This window comes from Parasteatoda tepidariorum, chromosome 1 (genome assembly GCF_043381705.1).
Source record: "Parasteatoda tepidariorum isolate YZ-2023 chromosome 1, CAS_Ptep_4.0, whole genome shotgun sequence".
Classification (NCBI taxonomy): domain Eukaryota; kingdom Metazoa; phylum Arthropoda; class Arachnida; order Araneae; family Theridiidae; genus Parasteatoda; species Parasteatoda tepidariorum.
Genome location: NC_092204.1, coordinates 51,493,051 through 51,505,950, shown reverse-complemented (window position 1 = coordinate 51,505,950; position 12,900 = coordinate 51,493,051). Strand labels below are relative to the sequence as shown.

Here is a 12,900-nt window from a genome sequence, read left to right as displayed (position 1 = left end):
CTTTATTTTCATTTTCCATTTTGTGAAATTAAAAATATATGTATTTTTATTAATTTTAAATAAGCTGAAAAAACCCGTTTTATTTCTTCGAATTATTGAGCCCCTGAAAGGTACCGAAAAAATGTGGAGTACTGGGGTATGGGGTTGCAGCCCCGGTAGCACCCCCCTTAATTTGACCAAGCTTCAATCGGTTTCTTTTCTAGTTAATTTTATATCACATATAAATTTTATATCAACTCAGTTTTTTAGAGCATTCTTTCTCTTGTTTAAACTTACGTAATGAGTAAAATGTGTTTTTTTTTAAAATGAGTTGTAAATATAATTATAAAGTAGAAACTCCTTCAAAATATTAAAAACTTCTTACTTGAATTCTTTTACAGAAAAAAAAGAAAAGTTCAAAATCATTTTTTCCCTTTCGGAAGACGCTTCACATAAAACAGTTATAAAACTATTTCATAGAGGGCGCTATCGCTCCATGCGGATGTTCAAACTGAAAGAATCCCTCTGGCTAACTGCAGAGAATATTTGTTTACATTTTAGTGAGAGAGTGTTTCAGTATCTCTAGATTTTCAATCTGCTTACTTTTATTCAAATTGTGGGTATTTAATATTTTAAATAGAATACATGGAAGACAAAGACGATGGATAAATGGTAAATAATTGTTACATGCTCGATGTTTTATTACAAAAATAATGATTATGTTATTGATAGGTCAGATTCCAATGACTTGCTTTAAACAACTTTTTTCCTTTATAATAATATCATTTTTTGATTCTGGGTAGTCCAAAAACATTAATTTGCTCACTGTGTAATTTAAATATTACATATTTGAATTACTCATGTAGTACTTGTTATGAAAAATATTTAATGTAATATTATTTAATGTTAAATTGACTTATGTCAGTAGTTAAATTGACGATTATTTTTTTAATGCTGCATTATATTTTAATTTGAATGTAAGCTTTTCTAATGAAAAATTTTTAATAATTTTCAAACTTATGATTTTTTAGTTATGTTCCTAAAATGTGTATGTTAAAACACGAACGATTATCATGTGAATAGTTTCTAAAATATGTAATTATTTCCAAAGTTTCAACAATTAGCTGTACTGTTGTAAACTATTTAAAATTGTTAAAATCGCGCCATCTTTAATTCTTCGTTAGTAAAAGTATTACATTATTTATATCGCAGTCAAACAGTACATACGGAAAACATATTTTCTTAAAGTATAAGTACTTACAATTTGTAATAAAAGAACATTTAGTTAAGATTAGAATGCAACACGAAGTTTTCAATCCAAAGTTGTTTGTAATTTTATTATTGTAACTGAAAAATAACAGCAACAAATAAATTTGTGGTATGGTAGTTTAAATAACGGAAAACAAAAACTGTTTTTTCTGAAATTAGATAAAATATTGATATATATTTATTAGATGAAATATTGATAAAAATACCTCTGCTTCTTTGAGACACTTAATTCTTAAATGAGTAATTGAGTTCTGAAACGAACCAATAATTTTCAGTATAATTAAATTTATTGTTAAAACTATTATGTTCGATGTTAAGATTTTATCATTTGATATTAATTTTTATAAATTTAATATAATTTGAATAAAAAAAAATTTTTTTCAAAGGTTTTTTTTTTATTGTTTTCAAGTATATATTGGTTTATTAAAAACTATGTGTATATAGTGCAGAAAAATGAATAAATAAACGAAGCATTCTGTATAGCCATTGATCTAATGATCGGATTTTCTAGTATAAGGACTAAATCTTTGGTTCCAGGGAGTAACCACTCAAATATATTAATTTGTTGTAGCAGACGATATTTTAAGTTACGAAGCACACAAAAACGTACTTTCTTTGAATAATTTGGATTTCTGACCCTCAAAATGAAAAAGATAAAGTGTTCCTGTGATGTAAATTTAACTTTTTGCGTATTTCGCTGTATCTCCAGAACTTTTAAAGCGAATTTGTAATGAAATTCGTTTATTCAAATATATTTCCATGAAAAAAAAAAACTTTTTAAAGTATTTTTTTTAAATTCTTGTTTAATAAAAGCAGAAAAAAACGTTTTTTGTAAAGAAAAAATATTTTTGCATCATTTTAAAACTGTTAATTTTATATAGCAAATTGCAAAATTTGAACGAAACTGATCGAATACCCCGAGAAATTGAAATTTAATATGATTTTTTTGGGAGGCCATATTTTCCAGATTGCTATATTCTTCTATGTTCTGAGGGTAAGGAATTCTTCGAAAGAAAAATAATGTTTATCAGAGAAAATGTTTTTTTTTTGTCTGATTTCGTAACTTAGAATATCGTCTCCTACATTTAATTAACATATATAAGGTCTCCCTCTCGAACCATTAAAATTGAGCCCAAATATATGATAATCTGAATATTAGAATAAAAGTTATTCTGGGTGTTCAAACATTTTTTCTTGCATCTTAATTTTGTCGCACGGAAAATTAATGTTAAATCTCGATGCTATGGAAATTAATGCACAACACAATATGATATTTAAGGTTACCAAAATGTCATGAATAAAAAAACACGCTGAGCACATCGGCATTAAAAAATATTAAAAAAAGAGTATTGTTGCCGTATTACTGCAAATTTAAAAATAACTACCTAGTCAAATCCTCTTGAATATGTCAAGGGAACGTGTTCTGATGCCATGCGAAAGATATTGTGAAAGTTTAATTATATTCTAAAATTTTTAATTATTATTAAAAAACGTGAAGTTATTTTTAAAAAATCAGTTCTGAAATTTTTTTATTAATGGCATTTGATTTACAAGATTTTTTTAATGCATTAATTACCTGTATTTTATTTATAAATGTTAATAAATCCTATAGCATATTTGATTTCTTAAACAATTATTAATAACAACAGCACTGAGTATTTATTATGAAAAGCGTCTTAAGAGTTATAGTTAAGAATTCAATCAATAAAAAAAATTAAAAAAACAGTAAACTCTTGTTGAAGAGAAAAAAGATTGCAGGAAAAAAAAAAAAGGAGATTATATCAGTAATAACCATGCTGTTCGTATTTAAATGACATCGGAAGAACGATGAAAACTGACGCAATTATAGAGCACACAGTAATGAAGAAGTTGTTTTCAAAAGAGACAATTTAAAATTTGCGCTTGGATGTCTTAATGATTCCATCTATATGAGTATCGTTAAAAAACGTGCTGTGTCTTTTTTCATTTAATTTTTATTTCAGCCTAACTTTCAAAAAAATAATTTCGTAAGTTCATGCTGTAGAATTATGTAAACATAAAAATGCCTAAATTTCAATCAAATCCATCTCTCATTGTTTTCAGGGGGCAGGGGTTAAGTTCCAGAAAAAGCAAAATTAATTGTTTATTTTCCTTTCTCTGTCTAACGAGGCAGTGGAATGCTAACGATGCATGCATTGTCTCGGTATTTACTTCCATCGCGTCTGTGCTATGTCTGCAAAAAAGGCGTCTCAGTTTGACCTAATTCGTGAAGCTCAGCGAATTCCGCTTAATATTCACACATATTTTGTCATTCTCCATAAATAATAAGCACGAATTATGACTCATTAGTACTAATATTGCTGGCATCGAACGAAGTTATTCTCTGTGATTTTTCTTGCAAGCAATAACATTAACAAATTTAACAATTATGAGAGTTAGAGATTTATTAGTTTTCTTTTACTTTTAAACTCTGTAATATCCTTATCTGCGAAAAGGTAACAAAATAATGCAAATAAGCATTTTATAACCGTCGTTGAACAGCCGACCAAATTTTAGATTTACGGCTACTAATGTTCAACATTGTCTTGTAATTTCGAACCCAATCCAGAAGACAAGGGAATTTCATTGGGAGAAATTTGCCTTCGTCGAGGACGTTTTTATGGAACTAACCAGCATTTGCGTTTCATGGAGAGGAAAACCACAAAAATCTCCAACGGTTAGCTTACGGTTTTTTAAGTTACTATAATTTGTTTAAAATAAAAATAAACTCAGTTTTAAATAACATTCTATGAGGTGTCGGTTGATTAATTATAGAATCGAAATGATATAAGTTTAAAAATCTAAGATTGAAAAAGCAATTTTGATCACAGACTATCAACAAGGTATAGTTACTAAGAAGAAGAAAAATCACAACTTTGATACATATGTTGTGAAAGAAAAATGATGAATAGAAATCAGATGATTTCGGGACTCGTCCAAAAATTCGACCTCTAAAAAGTTAGCTGCAACAATTTTGATGAATACAAGTCTTAAGTTTTAATCTATTAACGATACTGTTACTTTAAATATCACTGTTAACTATCAAAATTTCATTACTGCATATGTTTTATAAATTTTTTTTTTCCTAAACGGCATGCAGAGATATTGACTTCTATTTTATTCATTATTAGGTTCAAGCTCCGCCCCTTTCCTTTTAATAAGTTTGTATTGAATAATTTTAAGAATTCAACATATTAAATATATATTTTCATATAATTAAAATATATAGTTTCATTATTTAATTTTAACTATATCTTTTTAATTTTTTAATACACTAGCAGAAATCATTTTGATTTTTGAGATATTTTGCTTTTGAAAATTAAAATGGTTATTTTTATACAAATGCTCATTTTATGAGCAGATCTACGATTTATTATTTCTGACTCTCTAATTACGAACAATTTTTCTTCTTCTTTTCTTTATAAATGGACAAACAACCTTTATTGAACAAAACGGAAGATAGATATGTTCAAAAATAATTAAAATAAACATATATTTATCACAAAAAGGGATATATCCTGGAGATTTAAACATTAAAAAAGAAAACATTAAAAACAGAAGGGGGGAAAAAACCTGAAAAACCATTTTCAAACATTAAAACTAAAACCTTGTTTGTTTTGTCTACTATAGATACCATTTATCTATCATTTGCATTTTTATAAAAGTAAAAAAAGATGTTCCCAAACGACTGATATTCAAATGATTTGCGGTTAGTTAGACATTCTTGAATCTTCATTTACTTTATAAGAATTGAAGAAAGAATACAAATCATCTTTTATTTTCTACTTATTTTGTCTGTCTTATGCACCACCAAAAGGGTCTGTCACTTATAATTTTATTTTTTGAAATATTTACTGCTTGCCTTTTAATGTGATCGCCTCGGTATTTGAAAGTTTTGATTCCAATACAAATTCCAAAAACAAATTCAAACTATTACCACCGGGCCTTTTTCTCGACATCCCTATCTTATAACTAAGCATTCCCGCAACAGCCCGTCGTTAGCCAAGAGGGTCATGCAGGTTAATGCTTCTCAATATCGTGTCCAATGGCATGATTGTGGCAATGTGGTTAGCACTGTCCACATGCCGCCTTTACTTCCCAGGCAAGCTGGTATCCATCGATCTGAAATTGGGTGGGCTTCAAGTCGCAATTGGGGTTCAAACCTTAGTTCTTCACAATGACAGTTCAGTGCCTTAAACCATTGACGCAGATAGGACACCGGTGTCCTTTTTACATATTTTTGTCTGACTCTCTAATTACGAGCAAAAATACATTTTGGTATTTATTGAAAAAGTCTGGAAAAAAAGTCTGATTGTAACTAAATAATCTGCTATATTATCAGAATTATATTTGGACTAAAATATAACATCCAAAAAAGTAGTTTTAAAATTAAAAAAAAATTTTTTTTTTCATTCTCAAATTTTTGTAAATTAAGAACATTTTAATGATGAATAGCCGTTTCACTTATATCTAAATAACTGCATTAGTGCAAATTTGAAAAATTATTGTTTGATAGTGAGCCGTGCTTGAAAGATTTTATCTTTAACGCAGTAAAAGACGCCTGTATTTCATGTTGTATTTCATAACCATAAATTATTAAAATGCTAAATATAACGTTTTTCATTTATTTTGAACTAAATTAATACAAAGTAACATCTCTATCTTTTATATTGTAAATTTCTGTGAGTGACTGACCACGTTATTTTGCTTCGAACATCCTGTGAACGTCATTCTCATTCATACATAACCGTGGAAATTTCAATATTAATATTTATGATTGCGTTTTCAGAAATTTGATGGCAATAAGCAGCTGATACAACTAACCAGTAAGCTTACAAAGCGATGGATGGATTATGTATTTATGTATCCACTATGTGTGGTGGGTATTATAGATTATTAACACTTAAATAGGATTTTTTCTAGAAAAATAATAATAGACCGAATTTTGAACTTCCCCCTATATTCCTTTTAGGTATCTCCACTCCTACACACGAATTTTGGCAAATATTCCTAAACCCAAACCTATATATAAACCTATTCCTATACGATTATGTAAAACAAATTGGTTGGTTTTCGGTTAGAAGGAAATACTTAGAAATTCTTATCAAGATGTTTTTACTTATTTCGCTTAAGATATGGCTGTCTAAAAGAGAGCTTGTCTAAACACAAGCAGATTTGGAAATTTAAGCTGCTTACTTAACTATACTGAAGTGATTAAAAGTTTTTCTTTTGCAAGTGAAAAAGAGTTACTGATAAAATTTAAACATCTGGTCAAACTGTAGTTAGAGTAAAAAAAAAGTGACTTAATTATGTTTTAACACATGATAAGACATCTGCTGTTAAATGAACTTTTTAACATCGAGGGTGAAGATGATATTGGATCAAGATAGGATTCATCACCGAAATGTTCTTGAAACCTTGCATAACGATCAACAAAAGCTTTCAGAATTTTTTTTTTCTGTGCCTGGATTGTTGTGTATGGAGTATGGATTTTGGCGAAATTTGTATATTCAAAAATGCTACTTTTTATTTTTTGTTTTCGCCTTGGCGAATTTGAGTAAAGCCATTCGCATCAAAGCTTTCGCCCCCCTTCCATTTGTTCATTTTTTAATTCGATCATGAATCAATGTAACATATCTTGTAAGCATTAATTTTCGTTTAATAATATTTACATATATGGTAAACTTATATGGTTCATTGGAACCATATAATTGTTGATATACCCAGACGGGATATAGTTTTATAATATATAGTTTTATAATACTCGGGATATGTAATTAAATAAACTGTTAATTGTTTCTAAATTTCGTTGTTCATTGTAATGGACATTTTAATCATAATTCTTGTCCTTCCTATCTAACAATCTATAAGTACATAATTGATTAAAAACTGCAAAAAACGTTCGCTTCAAAAATATATTTATTGGTAAGTCGACATGTTTCAAACGCCTGAAAAATAAGCTCCCAGTTAAAAGGATTTGAAATATAAAACGAAAAGTTGCCAACGAAAAACGGAAAAATAAAAGTGAAAAACCTAACTAGAAAAACTTTTTTTTTCTCTCCCTCGTCTACTGTGTTTTTTCTAGTTTTGTTTCTCAACTTTATTTTTCCATTTTTGTTTGGTAACTTTACGTGTTACCTTTCTAATCAATATTTTATTCTCATTCACGTTTGGCTAGTCTTGAAAATGGGCACCAATTTTTGAGCGCTTGAAACATGACTGGTATTTCCAAATTTATGTACTTTTGATGTAAATGTAGTTTTTAATCGAATAATATTTTACCCCGTCAGTTTCTTGGGATTATTTATTTAATAATTTTTCAATTATTCAAAAAAATAATGTTGGTTTATATTTATCGTATACATATTTTACAGATTTCACCCTTTGCACATCTCAACATGTGTACGGACCGAGATTCCTATTTTTAGTTTCGTCATTCTTTTTGGGAAGCAAAAAAAGGAAAAAAATAAATAGCGCGGGTGTTTCGTGTGGCTAAAATGCCACATCTGGTTTTGCTGCCATTTATTATTTTTGCTTCCATAGGATGTTTTGGAAGAGTTTTTATTTTGAGGGTTCTACCCATCCTCGGTTCGAAGAAACTCTTATGAGAATTTGCTGTGAAATGTAGTCCATTAGTTTTCGAGAATATTAACTGTTTTGTATTAAGAACACAGCTTTCATCATTTGGGTTTTACTCGACATTAAATATGAAAATTTTATATTTCGGTTTGTTTTTGAAAGTAGTTTGGGTCTGTAAATTAATGTTTCATTTGTTGTATGAATTTATGTAGTCTATTTGTGAAATTCTACTTCACTTGCAATTAATTACTTTGCTTTACTGCACCACATTCAATCGAAATTTTTAATTATTAATAATGAATAATAATTTAATAATACTTAAATAATATGATAATTTTAATTAAATTAATTATTTTAGTATTTATTTTTTTATTTTTAAAATTATGTGAAAAAAATCTTAATTTATAAAGTTTTTTTCTTATAGTACAAACTTAATTACCCCTAATTATAAATTGACCAAATGCTGGTATTTTTTGATAATAATTCGTTTACTGCTTTGTACAAATGGCGAAATTTCGTAATTTGGCTACTGGTGATTGATTGTAAAATGAGAATTTTTCGTTATGTGGACTATGTTAAAAATTTGAAATTGTTAATTGAAACGTCTGTTTAAAAAGTGTAATTATTTGAAATGAAATTTGTTTCCTCGTTTTATTAATTGTCTTCTGGAAAAACAAAATTAGTTTAATTGTGGTTGATTTATTATTATTCTGTATTATAATTGTTATGTATGGCTCGTGTGCCAATAAATTGTGTACTAATTCATTTCTTTTTAAAGAAATTTTTTTATAATTTAAAGCTGGAAAAGAATTTTCAAAATTTTAAAAAAGCATCATAAAAAATGCTTTTGTAGTAATTTTTCTCTAAAAAAAAGAAAAAAAGAACACAGGTGTTTAGCATTTATAACTTTTGTGTAAAAATTTCTTTAAAAACAAAATTTACTTTTGAAACATTTGTAGACATGGCTCAGAATGAAGCAGAAAAAAATTTCTTATTTTTGTCAAAGTAAAACACAGGTTAATCATAAACTAATGTCAGGTATTTGAGATGGCGTTATTCGATGCTGAAATTTTTTTTTTTTAAAGTCAGTAATTAAAGCATTTATTTAAAAAATATATTCTAATTTTATATTTATTTAATGCAAAAATCATTTTTGAATATAATTTTAAAAATCATTAAGAAACTAGTATTGTTTTAAAACTGTTTAAATATTGGATATTGTATTAAAATGGTTTTTTTTCTATAAATTTATTGATGTTCTTATTGATGATGATGTAATTTTATTTTAAAAATTGTTACTATTAGAATGAATCTTTAATGATATATTTTATCATTGCCTGATACAGCATCTGATTTTTATAGCGCATTTGTTGACCTCGTAGTTTTCGATTAATACGTAATTAACTATTCAACGTTATTTCACTTGTTTTTATAATGTTACTTGCGATATCCTATGTAATCTTATAACGCTTAAAAAAATACCCTAAAAATAAACCCTTAATGATCTGACCTGCCTGATTGTAAGATTATATTAATCGAAATCGCATAAAGGCTTATTATCACTATTATTTTAAATAATACACACATGACGCAATACCTTGAATATCTATTGCCTTCTTTTAACTCAAAAAAAAAAATTTTTTTTTAAAGCTCCCCTTTTCTTTCGAAATAGTTCATAATCATACTGCAGCGACAAAAGTGTTTTTCTTAATTAACAAAGGCACAAATAAGTTATTTAAAGCTTATGTTGGAAGCAAGTTCGTGCGAGGTCAGCATCACTTTAGTTCTCACGGATAAGAAAAGCGGCACGTTTGAAAATGGAAACTTTAAAGAAAGAACACGACAAGAATCTTACTATCGGGATAGGCATAAATATATACATTCCCCCAACTGTTTTAAGACTCCACAAAGGATATCTTTGTAACATTGTTTTGTATGTGTTTGGTTAGTGAATAGGATGAAATACTAACCTTTTAAGATTGGGTAATAATTCCATAACGAAAGATTCTGTATCACATTATTAATTGTATCGTAATTGTCTATGACATTATTAATTGTAATTGATTGATTTTCTAATTGTCTCTTATTAAAATAACGATGTTACGTGCGTGAGTCTAAAATTAATTTAAAAATAAACAGCATTTTTCTAAATTTAGCATCCTCTAAGACAGTGTTTCCCAAAGTGTGGTACGCGTACCCTCAGGGGTACGGGATCAGTTCAGCGGGGGTACGCGTTCTTATGCGAAATATCTTGCAACAAACAATTAATTTCAAAAAATTTTATTTAAAAACAAAGCTAGCCATGAAAATTTATGATTATGTATTTTTCTATTGGCTATTTTTTACAGAGTTAACAGTTGACAATGAGTGATGTCAACAGCCAGTTGTGATTTTTAACTTTTGTGCAATTTTTTTATAGTAAAAAATTAATTCATTTTTTTTATTAGTGGTACACAGCGTTACGAAAAATTTAGAAAGGGTACACAAATGTCGTAAGTTTGGGAAACACTGCTCTAAGATAAAGGACTCCTCCGCATAAATCTTATGGAAATTAATTATCTTTCAAATTAGCTGAAAATTTAAGGTGCTGTAATTTAAAGGGTCTCTTGACCCTTTACCACAGAAAAATTATACGAAAATGCAGAACATTTTAAATAACTATAACTTCTGAAAAAAAATTAAACAGAATTCTAATTATTGAACTAACCAAAAAAAAAAAAAAAAAAAAAAAAAAAAAAAAAAAAAAAGAAAAGAAAACATTTGAAGCAATTATTTTACATGTTTAAAAATATTATACTTAAAATACATTTTTTTCCTTAAATTAATAAATGAGATAAATTTTTGAAATTTAAAAAGCACACAAATTGCTGTGCGCGTGATAGTGAGCTAAGTTTATGTACAAATTCAGTAAAATTGATCCTTAATTTTACGTAAAAATTTTATCTAAAATTTATACATCACTTTATTGAGAAAAAAAATTGAAATTTTTTAAAAAATTTTTATATTTTAAAAAATTTGTAATTAAAATTTTTTGAAATGTTAAAATGTTTTGAAATGTAATATCTAAATATTCATGTATAAGTTAAGAAGGTTAATTATAAAGATGTGTAAAAAAATATCAAATTAATATCACAAATAGTTTTTAAGACATCATGTGCGCAAGAGGAAAATTTTACTTTTGGAAAGAAATCAAGTTGAAAGCAAAAATCGCTAATAAAATATGAAAATTAATGTAGGATAACTCCGGAAGGGATAACTGTTTTTAGAGGATAACCCCGGAAGGTTTTTTGAGTAATGACAAAAACTTAAGACTCAAGCTGTTTAGAACAAATGAGGGCATAAGACAATTTTGTTTTCAAAGAAATCGAAAATGTTGAAGGTGAAGGATCATGAGACACCTCAAAACATTCTGATCAAAAATTCTCATTGATACGAAGTCCGAAAATGGATAGTTTTCGAGATAGGGAGCCTCAAATGTAAGAGATAAAGGCAACGTTCATTTTGTTAACGTTCATTTGTTAGTTACTCATTCAGCGTTGTACGTTCCGACGTGCTACTAGCTTTTTCTTTACTTAATCTATCTCGCCATACTTTCATGTTCACTATCTGATCCGACACGTAGGGCTCATTGATTTATGCTAATGTCATGACGGTTTAACAGAAATGAGAATATTTATATTTGAGACTTCGTATCTATGAAACTATCACTTTTTAGACTTTGTGTCAATGAGGACTTCTGATCAGAATGTTTTGAATTGCAACACATCATATTTTCAGATTTAATTTTCATGAGATTTTTGCGGGGTCCCTTGAACTGAAGTTCACTGAGTGTTGTTTCTATTTTTACCAACAAAAAAAGAAATTATTTAAGAGTAGAATTTGTATAGAATATATACATAAAAAAAAAAATCTTTTTGTAATGGTAAATAATGAAATATAAATACAGAAACTTTTTAAGTTGGAAAATAATCAGTTTACTGCAGTTTGTCGACAATACTTTTGTTGTTTCCGTGTCCGTGTTCAAAGAATATCAAAAGTCTGTTAGATTGCAGCCGCCATCTTTGATACATCTTGACTATAGAGAACAGATCTTAGATTGTCTTCAAATTCAGAACATGTGAGTGAGTGCTGGGCACTCGAAAATTTGTCTCTGTGTTAACATGACATCCGGACAGTTTCTGCAGGTAACATATGCCTTGGTCTTGTCCGGGAGAATCTTCATCCCTCTAAAATGATTGGTTCTAAGTCTTGCACAATAACAGACATTGAATTATCCATGGAAAGGAGTTGCCAGAGCCCCAGAAAGGTTGGACAATACTTTTCAAGATTACTTTTTCAAAACTCCAAGCTTATTTTTAAATACATATTTATTGAATGCAATTTGAGGAGCAAAACAATTAACTGTGGTATTGAGGCCCACAAAGAAAATCTAATTTCACATTTCTATTAAAACATGTACCAAGCGAAAAGTTCGAAATCTAGAAACAAAACAATCCTAAGTATGAATGAACAATTACTATCATCGCACATGTACGATTTTCGAGTTATCTTTTAACTTCTACTTACTCTACTCTGAAGAATTGACAAGCATGTAGTGACACAATATATCATTCAAAACAATCGAAAGTAAATAAACAAAGTAAGAAAAAAAAACATCTTTCAAATCCTGTCATCCCTTCAGCATGATCGCTGGAGACAGTATTATTTTTTTCTTTTTTCAATAAGCGCATCAACGAATCCGTGACAGGATGCTCCGAAAGAAACTTTTTCTTCACCGGTGATAACCTTCACCTCAACTATATGACTCATCTTCCAGATCCCATAAACATGCATCACCCTCCATTCTTCCTATTTTCTTCCTCTTCGTCCACTGAACTGATCACAATGTTTTCATTCCGCATCACTGCGTATGCACCACCTAGTACGCAATTGACTAGGGTATGCTTCCACCACCACAGGGGATAAGAAGTTGGAAAGTTTTCAACCATGCCCTGTTGAATGGTAGACAAGCCCTCTCACTTATTTGATGTGGATATCCTTTTGTATTTTTATTTG

At 28.4% G+C, this 12,900-nt stretch overlaps 1 protein-coding gene across 2 annotated transcripts in view; it reads left to right on the top strand.

Annotated features, from left to right (window-relative positions):
• The first annotated feature begins 498 nt into the window (after positions 1 to 498).
• Positions 499 to 12,900, top strand: part of LOC107443818 (rho GTPase-activating protein 39) — a 109,836-nt gene continuing 97,434 nt past the window's right edge. Inside the window, exon 1 of one of the 2 annotated variants that reach the window (XM_071180108.1) lies at positions 499 to 651. The gene's annotated coding sequence lies outside the window, so the exon portion shown is untranslated. The remainder of the gene's footprint in view (positions 652 to 12,900) is intronic. The other variant, XM_016057818.3, reaches the window with a different exon arrangement.